The sequence below is a fragment of the Triturus cristatus genome, chromosome 1_1, assembly GCF_964204655.1.
Source record: "Triturus cristatus chromosome 1_1, aTriCri1.1, whole genome shotgun sequence".
Lineage (NCBI taxonomy): Eukaryota > Metazoa > Chordata > Amphibia > Caudata > Salamandridae > Triturus > Triturus cristatus.
This window is the reverse complement of record NC_140579.1, coordinates 835,761,952-835,780,386: the sequence shown is the minus strand read 5'-3', so window position 1 is coordinate 835,780,386 and position 18,435 is coordinate 835,761,952.

Below are 18,435 nucleotides of genomic sequence, written 5' to 3'. Positions count from 1 at the left end.
ACCGTGGAGGTATGGCTAGCCTTCTAGGGATGTACACCTCCTTGACTAACTGATTTCTCATCTGTCTCAGAGCAAATGTGCCTGGGATTCACCCCCATGCATATCAGAGGTGGTGCAGCCTTCAAAGCTCACGCCTTGATGTGCCAATTCACTAGCCTGCTTGGGAGGAGGGAGGTCTGACTCTTGGGAGTGATCACACTGCCTTGCAGGAGGTCAGACATCAGTCTGGGCAGCAGCAGGCACGGGAAACGTGGGCTTGCCAGCCACAGCACACACCCACAGTTAAGCTAGGGCAACCAGGTGGGCACCTTCTAAGGTACCCACCTGGGTGCATGCTACATTGTCCTCGACTCGAAATTCTTGTCAGGGGTGAGAAGGGATATTGTTTGATACCAAATATGACATATTTTGTATGTACCATAATGGAGCTAGCCACCTTGAGGATGCCGGGGGGCCAGCCAATGTTATCTAATGTACTGCTAACACTTACAGTAGTTTCCAATGGGGAACGCTTCTATAGGGGCATATAGGCTTGCACTTATATGTCCTCACCTTTACTATAATGCACCGTGCCTCCTGGGCTCAGGAGGCCTTCCTCAGGTGTCCCTGACATATATTAAAAATAGTGCCACACATGGTGAGAGCCACAGTCGAGTTCGATCGATTTGCACTGCTCTAGCAGTCTGCAATGGCCCACCTGCTGTCAGTAGTTTATTTGATCACTCAGGGTGTCACAAGACTGTGCTGCAGCCCTGGGGACCTATTTACCGCCTATGCCCTGGGTACCCCTGGTACCATATACTGGGGACTTATAAGGGGGTAAAGTCTTTGCCAGTTTAAGATTACCAAGTTGAACATAACAGTTTGGGGAGAGAGCACCGGCACTGGTGTCTGGGCAGCAGACTCCAGTGCACTATCAGAGTCATAACCATCAGCAATCGGAGCAAAAAAGGCAATTTACAACAGGAAGCCTTTAAAAAAGCTTAGAATAAGCATTGCTGTGTTGGCTACCATAAACAAGTGCATCCTTATGTGGTCCAAAGTCACTGGAAAAAAAACTTTTCAATATTGGCCATTTGGAGGAGTACATGATATTTAAAAAATGAGACTAGGTAGTCCCAGAAGGCACAAGGATATCCTAAATCTTGCATGAGGACCAAGTCCTTGCTGCTGTGTCTACTGGGAAATATAGTGCACATTCTCATATTCTCACCAGATACCATGGAGTGGAGTGGATACTCTTTTTCACCATGATTTATCTGAGAGAAGCTTGAGGGCTAACCTCCACTTGGCCCTCACTTGTCACTATAGTGGGCGTTTGATTTGGTGAACTGGAGGCAGGCCATGACAAAGCTTATTATTGACCCCAACCATGACTATTCCTCTAGACCTGAACTTATCCCTGTGAAAGAGCCGGGTTTCACGTTCAAGCTCAGCTCTGGAACCCCTAGGTCAATGTATATTTTTGTCAGCATGCAAGCGTGGAGGGGAGAAAAATCATTAGATAGTCAATCATTGCAGTTCTAATGTACTTTGACTCCGAAGAATCACAGACTCCCAATTAAGTTTAGTTTGTTTATTACAAAGCCAAGAACAATTGGACATACAGGCACCTCAAGAGGCGGGTGTAGAAGTACCTCGGAAGTTGTACAAAGCCAAATCTATGGATGATGTTAAGGCGGTGCAGTATGCACAGAAATATCAGTTTGAGGGCCAGAATGCAAAAGATGACAGCACAGACTTCAAGATTCCCTTTTTTATTGTCAGTTCGTGGGTATAAAGCATTTGTTTGTCCCTACTCTATCTCTAGCATGATATCCCTACATAGATTCCCCAAGGCAGGATCCATGAAGGTGTCAGCATGTGAAGCCTTCCTAAGAAGTCTCTTCACATCAGATGGGTTGAGTAGCATAAAGCTACAGAGCTTGTTCTAAGATGCTACCTCTCACTTCTCTCAAGGCAAGGTAGAAGTCCCCAGACACTGTCCCTAACTTTGATACATGAACTTACTAGGAGTATCCCAAGAAGCATTGCAACATCACATTATCTGTCCAAGCCACCTCCTCGTAGGTAAAATTCCACTAGGCAGCGATGCTCCCAGGCCTTGGCATGATGACCTTGATTCCCAGGCTTGCTCCGATGAGGAAATACAACAGTTCTCCATTGTCGGTATCAGAGCTTAATGTATCCTCTCCTCCCGTAAGCCTAACTCCTTAAAACAAAGACCTGATTCTAGCTAACAAGGATGAATCCTCCACCTGCAACAGAAACGTGAGAAAGAACAAATTCAACATGCACATGAAATTCAACTATTAAATCTAATGCTTGAGCTTCCAGGGGAAAAATACAATTCAGGCTTACAGAAATCGGCCAATATAAGAAATGTCACGGAGGCCTTGTGAACTTACATATAAAATTAACGCTATTTACTGAGCATTACTAAATTAACATGTTACATAAGTACATTAAATATATGAATAATTGTCAGCAGCATGTACGAACTCTGCACGTTAATGTTTTCAGCTAAACACATGTAGTTGCAATCTTAATTTCTTCACATTAAAAATATCCCTAACTCGTCCCCTTTCATATTATTACAGTACACATACTAATGTCCTAAGTTAATACAGTAAAGCAATATACTTAGGTGCAGACTACCCATCATTATGATCCACCCCTACAAATGAGAGAGCGAACCTTCAGCTCTAACATTCCCCCCTCTGATGACAAGTGTCATCACACTCTCATTACAACTCCCTGTAGAAAGAACTGACCTAAACAGACATTGTAGCTAGTCTTCCCTGTTGAAACCTCTCTAAACACTGAGATGCTCTATAGTGACTGTCCTGCAGTCTTTCCATTCTTCTTTCTCGCTCTCTAATAGAATTTTCAGCCTGCCTCAACTGACACTGATGCCACTTGTAAGCCTTCACTGTTCCAATCAACAAGATGACACAAACTACAACTATTACTATGGGCTTCAAGATATAACCAATGATTCCTTTTCCAAGACTCGCAAACCAACCGCCAACTTTTCCAAAGCCCTTTCCAACCTTATCCCAGATTTCTTCAGCTGCCAAATCATGTATCTCATGGTGTATCTCAGTGATGTTGCTTATATACTTCCTCAGATCCTTACTATGGTCTGGCATACAAGTACAGCACTTTTGAACCCTCAGCATTTTACAGACTCCGCACTCTTTTGTTAATAACATGTCTAAAGCAAAACGGTTTTACATCACCATAGCTCTTATCGAGAACATCTCTCCATCCACGAGTAACAATGATTGAGCTGTATTAACTGACAACTTATCTTCTATAGTTGACAACCTTCTGATCTTGACATCATTAAGGACCACTCACAGACTGGGTAATTTTGCTCCAAACACATCTCCTACAATCTCTCCTGCACTGGTACCTCGTTTCTCTCTATGTGTTGACTTCCCTTCCAAACTTTTCAAATCCTCCACATGGTATCTTGGGGAACACAACAGCCACATAACACGTACCATACCAATTATTTGGCAGTTGGACATATGCATTTCTTCCACACACAAAGTACACATTTGGCACCACTTGCACTGCGTCCTGCAAAAAACGTCTTTGACGAAGCATCAATGGTGAAGATGTGATCACACACGCTCTGTCCTACAAATAGGGTGTCATAATATGTTTGTACTTGTCTGATGCAAAGCTTTCCTCGTGTTTCCAATCCAAAGCTATTGGACCATAACTTCCCTTAGCTTTGTGAGCTAACTGTTCCTTGGTCCATTAAAAATGTCCTTTTCTATTGTGAAGCTTAACCATTAATGACCTGTGTCTATCCTCTACTTGATCTAAGAATTTCTTTTCTCTGTCAGTTAACATACAAGTCAAGTTATGTCTATGAGCATAAGCTGTATCTAATGTAACAGTAGGCATGACATACTTTCCCATTCTCTCTTCTTGTTTGTAATAATTGCATTTGATCAGATGTTTGTAAGCTGGAACTTCTGAAAGCACTAAGTCATAATTCGAGAAATAGTACTTTTTTATTTATTTTTATTTATAAGCATTTTAACAGAGACATACAATGTCTGAAATGAGTAAACCAACATACAGACTACAATACCGATATATTTACCATCCAAGACTTTGAAGATGAACAACAGTGCCAGTAATCATACCATTTTGTTCTATATCTCAATGCACAGTTACACAATTTGATTTACTTGTAGATAATCAACCAAATACACCCAATAGTCTTGTGGTTTGGAACCAGTGGGCAGCTCTTCCTCATATGTTTTCAGGGTATCTCTACAATAGGCCATATCTTTAAGCCACTGTTTGGTTCTTGGAGCTTCCCTGCTGCCCCAGCATATCGAAATTCTCAGTTTGGCCAGATGTAGAGCTATCATTCAGAATTTACGTTTGGCAGCTCGTACATTATTGATGAGTCCCAATAAGCATGTTCGAATTGTGCATTCAATAGTAACACCCACCATTTCACTCAACATCTGCACAACCTCTAGCCAATATGCATTAATTACATTACAGTGCCAAGCAAGGTGTATAAAGGTGGCATTCTCTGCTCCACATTGTTGACATCGTGCATCCAATCTGAGACCACATTTATATAACCAGTCGGGTGTATAATATGTTTGATGCAGATATTTACAGTGCAGTAGTCGCAAGTTCCCGTTCGGAGTGAGCAGACTAGTTATGGTGCCACAGACCGCCCATTCCTCCTCTGTTAGGCGAGTATCAAGCGCGTCGTTCAAGCGCTCTAGCGCTTTGTGTGCAGTACCATCAATGTCTCCCTGAAGTTGTAAGTACAATTTTGACACCATATGTGTAATGTGAGGTGTGGTAATAAGCAGCTGTAGAGCGTTTAGTTGTGACGGTTCATTAGGATAGGTGGGATAAAGTTTCTTGATAGCTCCCTGTAACCTGTGATACGTAAACTTGAAAAGCAATGTTTGATTGCTAATGTATAGCAGTTCTTTAGGTTCTATAAACGTTCCGTTATTATACAAGTCGCCCATGGTATCTATGCCTACTTGTCGTAATAAATCTGTCCCCACTTTTTTTTGGGTTACCGATAACTCTGGGTGATATTGTTACGGTAGCGCAGGTGCATAAAGCAGTAATTTACGCGCTAGCCTTCCCATCATCCGCCATGCTGCATTGGTAGTATCGACAGTATTATTAACGTGGGGGTGAAGCGGGGTTCGACGATGAGGCAAAATGGCAGTTAGTGGGACGGGATGTGCATCACCATCTTCAATCGCAACATGCGGCAGATAAGGAACGTAATGATACCAATAATGCGCATATTGCGCTTGCCCACACAGATAGTAAAGGAGGAAATCCGGGACCTTAAAACCTCCTTTGGAGAAGGGTAATGTGAGAGTACGCAGTCAATCCGGGCTTGTTTACCCGCCCATATTAGTCGAGTCACCATAGTATTCAATCTTTGGAATACAGCTTTAGGTGGGGTGATGGGTATGTTGTTAAAGAGATACAACAGTTTAGGCAGGATGACCATCTTGACAATAGCCAAGCGGTCTACCATTGATAGAGGAAGTTGTATCCAGTGCTCTATTTTGTCTTCAAGCGTACTGATTACTGTCCCGTAGTTCGTGCGTATCACTGTGTCGGGATCCCGGTGATACCATACACCAAGGTATTTGACTGGGTCCGTCTGCCACTCAAGTGGAAATTCAGCTGGATATGGGCATGTGTTGTCTGGTCGGGGAAGAATAATGGATGAAGACCAATTAATTTGGAGGCCGGAGTGATGGCCAAATTTAATATATTCTCTTAGAAGAGGGGATAAATTTGTAGCTGGGTCTCATATGTACAACACCATGTCATCTGCATAGAGTGAAATATTTAGTGGCCTTTGTAGAAATTGAAGAGCAGAAGATTTATGACCCTGCCTTATTTTGCACGCCAGTGGTTCTAGGGTGACAGGATGTGTCAGCAGCGCCAAAACAAGTAATGCCACTAACATTTAGTACCACCAGCGGGGACGACGGAGTGTAGAGAAGTCCCCCTACTTCCCTGAGCACAACCACACAAAGAGTAGATATACACTACTATGTAAGGAAGCACCCAGGGGAATAGGGAAAAGGGATAAAATAATAAACTCTGCTGCTGTGCTGGAGTCTTCTTACACCTTAAGTCTGGTCTATGGCTCGGTGTAACTTCAGAAGTCACCCCACAGGATGCTCCTATAGTCAGATACTCACAATATAACAAGCAGCAATACTCTTAGAGAAGGTTCTGAGACTATCCAATCCCAGTGAGACCATACACTGAGAGACAATGAACTGGAATGCCAGGGAGTTTATGAGCTCACTGAACCCAAGGATGATTTCAATCAACAAACAAAGTCACGGTAAATGGAGACTTAAGAGGACTATGAATAGCACCATAAACAAGCATAAGAACGCTGTTAATAGCACAGCATAAGAGAGAAGGAATAAAGTTGTGCACACATGTAGGAGAGTAGGATCTGCACTTATGTTGCCCCCACATTTTTTCTGATGTATACACTGGTTCCTGGCTATAATCTGGCTGGGTCCCTGTTAATCAGGGCCCCAGTCTCTCTGTTCTCTCTAAACGACTTGGTGTGCATATTAGATGCACTAGTGATTGGATACTGTGGTACCTTATGAGCCCCTAGTATATGGTACCTTAGGTACCTAGGGCATAGGCACTTCACAGGCCTACCAGGGGCTGCAGCATGTATTATGCCACCCCTGGGAAGCATTCTCAATCTGATACCATAGGCCTGCTACTGTAGCCTGTGTGAGGTAGTGTTAGCACTCCTCATTGAGGTATAGGTTCCTATATCTCACCATAAACACACATATAAACCTATCAGCCACCCCTATGGCAGGCCCTATCAATCCTGAGGGCAGGGTGCTTGGTTTACAATGTGAGGGGGTGCCTCTGCCTGAGCAGGACCCCTCTGCAGCTACCAGAGTCTATTCTCTATGGCTGTTTGTGGATGCGGTTAAACCATATACTCTTAAGTGTATTAAAATGCTAACTTTGGAATGACTGCATCAAAACATGTCGTGTTTGGTGTCAAACAACTTGGAATCATACCCCCACATTAGTCCATGATGTGGGATTATGATCCCACCCTTCTAGAGGGGACAACATGCAAAACAATAGAAATCCTATAGAGCCCTGACATCACAAAATGGATGCCACCAGCACAGACACTGGGCTGCCCTCCTGCTGCTGACTGAAACTCGCAGTGGAGGAAGCCCAACAAAAGGCATCCTGTCACAGGGAGGTGTCACCACCTTCCAGACAGGATTTAGTGTATTGGGGCTGGGTGGGTGCACTCTTAGAGTGCTTTGAAGTCCTGCACTGGGGGAGCAGTAGGCTCCTCTGTGCATATACCAGCTCAAACCGGTTCAGGGGCTACCTGTCCCTGCACTGGTGCGAAACTGGACAAAGGGAAGTGGGTGAAACCACCCCTCCCCTGACCCTCCTAGAGGAGTGGTCATAGAGCTAGTCCCTCCCCTATCTTCACTATAAGATAGCAAACTTTGCCATTGCAAATCAGATAACCCTGGACGACGCTCTACAAAGAAAAATCCTGGCCCTTCGATGTTCCACTAACTTTGGAAGACAGAAGAATCTCCCTTGGAGTCAAGGAGTGACTCCCCTGCTTGGCAGGCACCAAAAACCTTAATCAACAGTTGCAAACTTTCCCACTCCCGCCAAAGTTCGAAGTCCCTGCTGCCCCAGAAGTAGATTTCCTGACTTCTCGATGGCCATTGTCAGTCCCCAGCAAAGCTGTGGTGAGTGGACTTCACGAGTGATGAGGAACAGCAATACCCGGGGACCGTGCACTATTGTCAAGTGCAAACCCTTCAAGATGTCCTACGGACTTGTACATTGGATCATTTGTGGCCCAAGCCTTCAGCAGGTTTTGCAGCAAAAATCAGAGGCCTACCCCATCCCGAGTGACCGTGGGCTCCTGTGAAACATTTCCTGAAGAGGCATCTTTGCAATCACTTGCCCGTTGGCTAGTGGGTCCCCCGAAGACTTTCCTATCAACTCAAAGAGTTCCCCTGGTTGCTCCAGGCCTGCCCTCACTCACCCTCGCAGGGTGAGTTCCTCAGATCTTGCTGTTCTGCACCATCGACTTTCTTCAGTCTACACGAGACTTGCAGTTGCCAAGGCTTGTTGGCTCCAATCCAGGTGCCAACACTGCCATCAGCTGCAGACGTCTTGGGACACTCGAAATCCAGCCACTGGTCATCCTTGATCTCTCCTGGACCTCGTGAGCAAAGAGTCAAAACCCCATTGATGACCTGAAATCACCCGACATCCGTGGTCAGCCATCTTCCTGGCCACTGGTCACTGGCAAGTGACTTTGAACACTGTCCCTTCAATTTTCAGATCAACTCCATCTTGAATCCACCTTTGGATTCCACCGGACACTTCTTCAGTCGACGCAAGCAGCAAGACTTCTTTGGTCTCCATAGAAAACAGCGACGCGACCCGACACCAAAAGACACCTGTGCTTACCTGGGTGAGGTAACTCGTGCACTCCGGTGCCCTAGTGTGTGTTGGACCTCGAAGTACTTACCTTGTCAGTGGCTTGCTTGTAGACTTCCTCGAAGTACCCTAGACCTTTAAAAATCTAACCGCGACTTGCACCGTTATAATCAATAGGGAACCCGCGGCTGTGTTCACTCACTGCACGCGTCTCCCGTGGGCCTGTTACTTACCTGCTAACAATGCAGTAGTGAAGCCCCTGTGATTCCCCAGGCCCTAGGCCTTGTCATTTTGCAATTCGACTTCCTTATACCATTTTTTTAGTATATGGTCTGGTACGCCCCTAGGGCTCCAGCCATATTTGTGCTTAATTTATTGTGAAACGTTGACATTTAAATGTGTATCTGGCTTCTAATCTCATAAAGAGATTAGTAGAGTGTGTCTAGTAACAAATACATATATATTTGATGTAAATACCTGTGTGGTGTCCTTTCATTTGGTAATTCAAGAGATTATAAGGTAAAACAAGCTGCTTTACATTCCTCTGAGACTTAGCCTGAAGGCTGCTCTCCACAGCTACCACTAGGATAGCTTTCTTTAAAAGGTTGTCTTAAACCTATCTACCATAAGAGTCGAATTGGACTGGTGCAAAGTGGCCACTATAACTAGTGACCAGCATATGACAAGCCAACTTCTCACATTGGTGGGCAGCGTGTGGGATTCCAGCTTGCCATTGTTTTACCAGAAAATCTCTATTTGAATTACTAACTGAAAACCGCTAAAGGTACTCAAGGTACATATAAAGTCAAGCTTAGTATCAATAAGTTCTACTGAACTTATAGCTGTTTGTGAAGGGATAGCACACCCTTGCTACAGCTCAAGCTGGGTTCAGTAGGCCACAAACTAGTGTAGGTAGTGCAACACTGCATAACACTAGAATGTCCTTAAGGGGTGGAGCCAGTGGGTCCACTCAACCTCAGTATAAGGACATGACCTTCTTTGACTTGAAGGCCATGTGTCTTGCAAGACACCTGGGGTTAGGACAGAGTCCCTCCACACAACACCTGATAAATCTACTTGTAGCAAGATGATCTTAGACTGGCTCTAGAAGCTGGGGGATCTGGATCAGGGGGTGGGTCATCCATAGTCTCTGGGTCTGATTATGAAAATCAAGATGACCTGGAGTCTGTGATTGAAGGGCCAGATCCACAAGGATCTGAACAGGACAGAGGAATTCTCCCTAAGAGTGTTGGCAGAATGGAAGAGGGGCCTAGGTCCCCTTCAAGGGAATCTAACCACTCATATCACTCTGACAAGGATTCTGTCCATCAGAGGAACTCATACTTACATAGAGAGACCTCCTCTGAAAGAAGGTACAAGATGCTCCAGTATGAGGAAGCTACGCTTGCCCTCAGAACCAAGCAATTGGCCTTAGATAAAGAAGCCTTTGAGCTCCAGAGAGCTTCTAGAAAAGAGGGGTTAGATACCCCTGGTGGCAGCAACAGTGTCCCTAGAGGCAGAGATTACATTCCAGACCATAGGAACCTGTCCAAGGTTGTTCCTCCCTACCAGAGTGGGGATGATATCCACAAATGGATAACTGCTATGGAGAGGACCTGTAAAGTTCAACAGATCCCCCAGAAACAGTGGGCAGCAATCTTGTGGCTCTCCTTTTCTGATAAAGAAAGAGACAAGCTCCTCACTGTTAGAGAAGAGGATGCTAATGACTATGAAGCCCTGAAGAGTGCATTAATAGATGGGTTTGGCTTAACCACTGAACAGTACAGGTTGAAGTTCAGAGATACCCAGAAAGAACAGACTAAGGATTGGACGGACTTTGTTGATTGTGCAACCAAGGCTCTAGAACGTTGGCTGGTTGGTAGTAGAGTTACTGATTTTAAGGGATTGTATAACCTTATCATGAGAGAACAGATCCTTAATAATTGCCAAAACCAGTTGTTGCATCAGTACCTGGTGGACTCTGATCTGACCTCTCCCCAAGAATTGGGAAAGAAGGCAGACAAATGGGTCAGAACCAGGGTGAGGCAGAAAACCCAGAACCAAGGGGGTGACACCAAGAAGCAAGATCCTAAAGGCTCAGATAAAGGTGGGGATAAGTCAAAAGACCAAAAGTCTTCACAAGGGCCCCAAAAATCTGCAACTGGTGGGGATTCACAGTCTACAAAGGGAAAAGGCCAAAAGAAGCCCTGGTGCAAATTCTGTAAACAGAAAGGGCACTGGACTTCTGATTGTACCAAGTCCAAAGACCAAACCACCACCACTCCAGCCCCTAAGGCAGCTGTTCCCCCTAGTGCAGTCATTGGTTGAGGTGGTAACCAGAATAAGGGTGTAGTAGGGTTGACCCTGGGTTCTGATGTGGACTCTGGCCTAGTCAGAGTACCAACACAGGCATTGCTAGTTTGTGAGGGAGACCTTGATATGTCCTTCCTAGTGAGCCCCAGTAATCTGGGCAAGTACAAACAGCAGCCTATTGTTAATGGCAAACAGGCTTTGGTATTCAGGGACACAGGTGCTAGTGTCACCATGGTGGCAGAGGATCTAGTTGACCCTGCACAGACCACCCTGGGTGAAATGTACCAGGTGACCAATGCAAGCAATGTCAGGACCAACCATAGCCTGGCAGTTGTGAACTTCTCCTGGGGAGGGGTAACTGGCCTCAAAAAGGTAGTAGTCAGTGCAGACCTCCCTGTCGAATGTTTGTTGGGCAATGATCTGGAGACTTCAGCCTGGTCTGAAGTAGAATTATGGACTCATGTTGAGATGTTGGGCATACCTGCAGAGGTATTTGCTGTGACCAGGTCAGAAGCCAAAATGCATAAGGCTGAACCAGCCCTGGATCCTGAAACTATGGACCAGATGCTACCCAAGAGGAGGAGCAGTAGGGTTAAGGCTGTGCCTTCCCCTCTGTCTCAAATCTCAGATTCCCCTCCTGAGGGAGGAGAAGCAGATCCTGAAGAAGGAACTGCCCCAGAGGGACTTGAGCCTGATCAGGTTGAGTTCTTGGGGGCAGGGGGACCTTCCAGGGAAGATCTAAGTAAGGAGCAACAGTGCTGCCCCTCTCTTCAACCCCTCAGACAGCAAACTGCTGCTGAGGCTGCTGGGAGTGCTAGTGGGTCGCATAAAGTTTATTGGGATGAGGGGCTCCTATATTCTGAGGTTAGAGATCCTACCCCTGGAGCCACCAGGAGGTTGGTAATACCCCAGAAGTTTAGGGGGTTCCTCTTGACCCTAGCACATGACATCCCATTGCCAGGACTCTTGGGCCAAAACAAGACCTGGGACAGGCTTGTCCCTCATTTTCATTGGCCACACATGTCTGAGGACACCAAGGAGTTTTGTCGCTGCTGTGTCACTTGCCAAGCCAGTGGCAAGTCAGGTGGCACAACAAAGGCCCCCCTGATACCACTACCTGTGGTGGGGGTTCCCTTTGAAAGGGTAGGGATTGACATTGTTGGTCCTCTTGACCCTCCAACTGCATCTGGGCACAGATTTATACTGGTGGTAGTGGATCATGCTACCAGGTATCCAAAAGCTATACCCATCAGGACTACCACAGCCCCTGTGGTAGCAAGAGCCCTCATTGGAGTTTTCTCCAGAGTGGGTTTCCCTAAGGAGGTCATATCTGACAGAGGTGCAGCCTTTATGTCAGGATATTTAAAAGCAATGTGGAAGGAGTGTGGTGTTAATTATAAATTCACTACTCCCTATCACCAACAATGCAATGGGTTAGTTGAGAGATTCATCAAAACCCTCAAGGGAATGATTAAAGGCCTCCCAGAAAGCTTAGGCGAAAATGGGACCTTTTACTTCCCTGCCTGCTGTTTGAATACAGGGAGGTTCCACAGAAGGGGGTTGGCTACAGCCCTTTTGAACTTCTGTTTGGGCACCCTGTCAGAGGATCCTTATGTCTGGTGAAGGAGGGATGGGAGTTACCTCTCAAACCTCCCAAACAGGATGTGATGGACTATGTACTTGGTCTCCGCTCCCGGATGGCAGAGTACATGAAGAAGGCAACTAAAAACCTTGAGGCTAGCCAAGAATTACAAAAAGCTTGGCATGACCAAAAGGCTATCCTGACTGTTTATCAGCCAGGCCAGAAAGTGTGGGCGTTGGAGCCTGTGGCCCCAGCAGCTCTCCAGGACAAATGGAGTGGCCCCCATACAATTGTTGAGAAAAATGGAGAAGTCACCTACTTGGTGGATTTGGGAACTCCCAGGAGCCCCCTTAGGGTGCTCCATGTCAACAGATTAAAACCATATGTGGAGAGGGCTGACATGGGCTTGCTCATTGCAACTGATGAGGGCCAGGAGGAGGAGAGTGACCCTCTCCCTGACCTGCTCTCACAGAACCCTGATGATGGGTCAGTTGATGGTGTTGCTTTGGCAAGCAGCCTCACTGAGCATCAACAAACTGAATGCAGACAAGTTCTGCAACAGTTCAGACATATGTTTAGCCTGACCCCAAGTCAGACTTCCTGGTGCACCCATGAGGTGGAGACTGGAGACAGTCTGCCTGTAAAGAGTAAAATCTACAAGCAACCTGACCATGTCAGGGATTGTATCAGGACTGAAGTCCAGAAAATGTTGGAACTAGGTGTTATTGAGCCTTCAGATAGCCCTTGGGCTAGCCCAGTAGTCCTTGTGCCTAAACCTCATACCCAGGGTGGTAAGAAAGAAATGAGGTTTTGTGTTGACTACAGAGGCCTCAATGCAGTCACCAGGACTGATGCCCATCCAATTCCCAGGGCAGATGAACTTATAGACACTTTGGCCTCAGCCAAGTACCTTAGTGCATTTGACCTAACGGCTGGCTACTGGCAAATCAAGTTAGCTGGTGATGCCAAGGCCAAAACAGCATTTTCAACCCCTGGTGGGCACTATCACTTTGTGGTAATGCCCTTTGGCTTGAAGAATGCACCTGCCACTTTTCAGAGGTTGGTGAATAAAGTTCTGACTGGTATGGAAACCTATTGCTCAGCTTATCTTGATTATATTGCTGTCTTTAGTTCCACCTGGCAGGATCACCTGGTCCACCTCAGGAATGTTTTGGAGGCCCTGCAAAAAGCAGGCCTCACTATCAAGGCCACTAAGTGCCAGATAGGGCAGAGTCAGGTTGTGTACCTGGGCCACCTTGTAGGTGGAGGTCAGGTTCAACCATTGCAGAGCAAAATCCAAACCATCATGGAATGGGTAGCTCCAACAACCCAGACACATGTTAGAGCCTTTTTAGGCCTGACTGGGTACTATAGGAGGTTTGTTAAGGGATATGGATCTATAGTGACTCCCTTAAATGATCTGACCTCTAAGAAAATGCCAAAAAAGGTTCAGTGGACAGCTAGCTGTCAGAAGGCATTTGATGACCTCAAGCAGGCAATGTGCACTGCCCACATCTCGCAGAGCCCAGATTACAAAAAGAAGTTCATTGTTCAACTTAATGATGAAGGTCAAGACCAGCCAGTAGCTTTCATAAGCAGAAGGCTGACCTCTAGAGAGAAACGTTGGTCAGCTATAGAGAGGGAGGCCTTTGCTGTGGTGTGGGCCCTGAAGAAGCTGAGGCCATACTTGTTTGGCACTCACTTCATAGTTCAGACTGACCACAAGCCCCTCCTATGGCTCAAACAGATGAAAGGTGAAAATCCTAAATTGCTCATGTGGTCCATTTCCCTACAGGGGATGGACTATACAGTGGAACATAGACCTGGGACCCAACATGCCAATGCAGATGGACTCTCAAGGTATTTCCACTTAGAACATGAAGACTCAACTGGTCAAGGTTAGTTTAATGTCCCTGCGTTTGGGGGGGGGGGGGGGGGTTGTGTAGGAGAGTAGGATCTGCACTTATGTTGCCCCCACTTTATTTCTGATGTATACACTGGTTTCTGGCTATAGTCTGGCTGGGTCCCTGCTAATCAGGGCCCCAGTCTCTCTGTTCTCTCTAAACGACTTGGTGTGCATATTAGATGCACTAGTGATTGGATACTGTGTTATCTTATGAGCCCCTAGTATATGGTACCCTAGGTACCTAGGGCATAGGCACTTCACAGGCCTACCAGGGGCTGCAGCATGTGTTATGCCACCCCTGGGAAGCATTCTCAATCTGACACCACAGGCCTGCTACTGCAGCCTGTGTGAGGTAGTGTTAGCACTCCTCACTGAGGTATAGGTTCCTATATCTCACCATACACACACATGTAAACCTATCAGCCACCCCTATGGCAGGCCCTATCAATCCTGAGGGCAGGGTGTTTGGTTTACAATGTGAGGGGGTGCCTCTGCCTGAGCAGGGCCCCTCTGCAGCTACCAGAGTCTATTCTCTATGGCTGTTTGTGGATGCGGTTAAACCATATACTCTTAAGTGCATTAAAATGCTAACTTTGGAATGACTGCATCAAAACATGTTGTGTTTGGTGTCAAACAACTTGGAATCATACCCCCACATCAGTCCATGATGTGGGAGTATGATCCCACCCTTCTAGATGGGACGACATGCAAAACGATAGAAATCCTATAGAGCCCTGGCATCACAAAATGGATGCCACCAGCACAGACACTGGGCTGCCCTCCTGCTGCTGAATGAAACTCGCAGTGGAGGAAGCCCAACAAAAGGCATCCTGTCACAGGGAGGTGTCACCACCTTCCAGACAGGAATTAGTGTATTGGGGCTGGGTGGGTGCACTCCTAGAGTGCTTTGAAGTCCTGCACTGGGGGAGCAGTAGGCTCCTCTGTGCATATGCCAGCTCAAACCGGTTCAGGGGCTACCTGTCCCTGCTCTGGCATGAAACTGGACAAAGGGAAGTGGGTGTAACCACCCCCTCCCCTGACCCACCTAGAGGAGTGGTCATAGAGCTAGTCCCTCCCCTATCTTCACTATAAGATAACCAACTTTGCCATTACAAACCAGATAACCCTGGACGACGCTCTACAAAGAAGAATCCTGGCCCTTCGATGTTCCCCTACCTTTGGAAGACAGAAGAATCTCCCTTGGAGTCAAGGAGTGACTCCCCTGCTTGGCAGGCACCAAAAACCTTAATCAGCAGTTGCAAACTTTCCCGCTCCCGCTAGAGTTCGAAGTCCCTGCTGCCCCAGCAGTGGATTTCCTGACTTCTTGACAGCCATTGTGAGTCCCCAGCAAAGCTGTGTTGAGTGGACCCCACGAGTGATGAGGAACAGCAATACCCAGGGACCGTGCACTATTGTTGAGTGCAAACCCTTCACGGTATTCTACGGACTTGTGCATTGGACCATTTGTGGCCCAAGCGTCCAGCAGGTTTTGCTACGAAAATCAGAGGCCTACCCCATCCCGAGTGACCGTAGGCTCCTGTGAAGCATTTCCTGAAGAGGCGTCTTTGCAATCACTTGCCCATTAGCTAGTGGGTCCCCCGAAGACTTTCCTATTGACTCAAAGGGCTCCCCTGGTTGCTCCAGGCCTGCCCTCACTCACCCTTGCTGGGTGAGTCCCTCAGACCTTGCTGGTCTGCACCATCCACTTTCTTCAGTCTACACAAGACTTGCAGTTGCCAAGGCTTGTCAGCTCCAATCCGGGTGACAAAACCACCATCAGCTGCAGACGTTGTGGAAAACTCCAAATCCAGCCGCTGGTTGTCCTCGATCTGTCCTGGACCTCGTGAGCCGCAAAGAGTCAAAACCCCATCGACGACCTGAAATCACCCGATATCCGTGGTCAGCCATCTTCCTGGCCATCGGTCACTGGCAAGTGACTTTGAACACTGTCCCTTCAATTTTCAGGTCGACTCCATCTTGAATCCACCTTTGGATTCCACCGGACACTTCTTCAGTCGACGCAAGCAGCAAGTCTTCTTTGGTCTCCATAGAAAACAGCGACGCGACCCAACACCAAAAGACACCTATGCACCCGGCTTCCCTGGGTGAGGTAACTCGTGCACTCCGGTGTCCTAGTGTGTGTTGGCCCTCGAAGTACTTACCTTGTAAGTGGCTTGCTTGTAGACTTCCTCGAAGTACCCTAGAACTTTAAAAATCTAACCGCGACTTGCACCAATATAATCAATAGGGAACCCGCGGCTGTGTTCGCACACTGCACGCGTCTCCCGTGGGCCTGTTACTTACCTGCTAACACTGCAGTAGTGAAGCCCCAGCGATTCCCCAGGCCTTAGGCCTTGTCATTTTGCAAGTCGACATCCTTATACCATTTTTTTAGTATATGGTCTGGTACGCCCCTAGGTCTCCAGCCATATTTGTGCTTAATTTATTGTGAAACGTTGACATTTGAATGTGTATCTGGCTTCTAATCTCATAAAGAGATTAGTAGAGTGTGTCTAGTAATAAATACATATATATTTGATATATATACCTGTGTGGTGTGACTGAAGGCTGCTCTCCACAGCTACCACTAGGATAGCTTTCTTTAAAAGGTTGTCTTAAACCTATCTACCATAAGAGTCGAATTGGACTGGTGCAAGGTGGCCACTATAACTAGTGACCAGCATATGCCAAGCCAACTTCTCACAACGCTGTAGTCACAAGCTCAAGTTCAATACCATTGAGCAATTACGCGCCAAACCACTGTTTGCAAGCACAGTGTAGATTGTAAGCACAAGCTCCAAAAGAGAAGACCAGCGTGGAAATAATTACAAAATTAAACTGTTTCAAAAAGCAGAAGGAGAAGGAGCACTCCAGCACTTCCTTTCCGAGTGAGGCTAAATACCTTGTGTTTCCAGCGTTGGTAAAAAACAGAATCCTCTGACCTTGAAAGCAACCCTTCAAACACTTCGGAATGGAATGAAGAAATGTCAGCAACGGTGATTAATGTGAACCAGCTGGAACACTCCTCAGAGAAAACCTGGGCCTCGCAAAGCAATTGCCTTGCTTGAGAAAGAGTTTCATGTGAACCAACTGGAAAACTCCTCATAGAAAGCCCGGGCCTCGGAAAGCAATTGCCTTGCTTGTCGAAAGAGCTTCAGCAGGAAACAACAAATCCAAACCAGAAATCCAGTGGGGAATACCATCCACTTACTCGAACTCAAAATCAGGTGAGATTGTCAAGCCCCAACCCCAGGAAGGGGAGGGCTTTATAGGAGCAGAAATCCAAGCGTCTCCTTATCCATTTACCAGCATTCCGTCCCAAGGGATTCTGAGACATGTAGTCTGCTGTGCGCCATTTGCCAATAGACCTGGTAACATGCATACAGGGGAAAAGACCCTTAACTGTAGGTGCAGGGAAACCCATCTTTCCTGACCTACGCTGAAGAATCGCGACATAGGGCTATCGCAAAACGTAAAGGGGACAGGGGGCACCCTTGTCGTGTGCCTTTTGAAATTGATATAGCGTCTGATACATACTTATTAACCTTTATTCACGCTGTAGGCGCCATATATAGTATTCAAATCCATTGTAGGAAGAGTGGGGGGAATCCCATTCTGTGTAATACGGAGTTGAGATAGGTCCATTTGATTGAGTCGAATGCCTTTGCTGCATCCAGTAGGACTGCAGCAGCTTGCATGTCTGGGGTCAGGTAGTGCGATAGTGTAAACAATGTCCTGGTATTGTGAACCGTTGATCGACCAGGTATAAACCCCGATTGAACCGGGAGGATGAGATTGGGCATTATTGGTTGCAGGCGTTTTGCAAGGAGCTTGGCCAGTATTTTAGTATCCGTGTTTATTAAGGACAATGGTCTGTAGGATTCACACTGTTCGGGATCCTTATTGGATATCAATAAGGCAATGAGCATGGCTTCTCTTAGTGTGGGTGGCAGAATCGGTTTGTCATGGGCGTCCCCATACATTTCCACAAGATGAGGTGCAAGTTGTTCAATAAATGTTTTATAAAACTCGCTGGTGAAGCCGTCCGGGCCAGGTGCCTTACCATTTGGGAGCGATCTGACCACCTCAGTGACCTCCTCCACTGTCACCGTTTGTAAGAGGTATT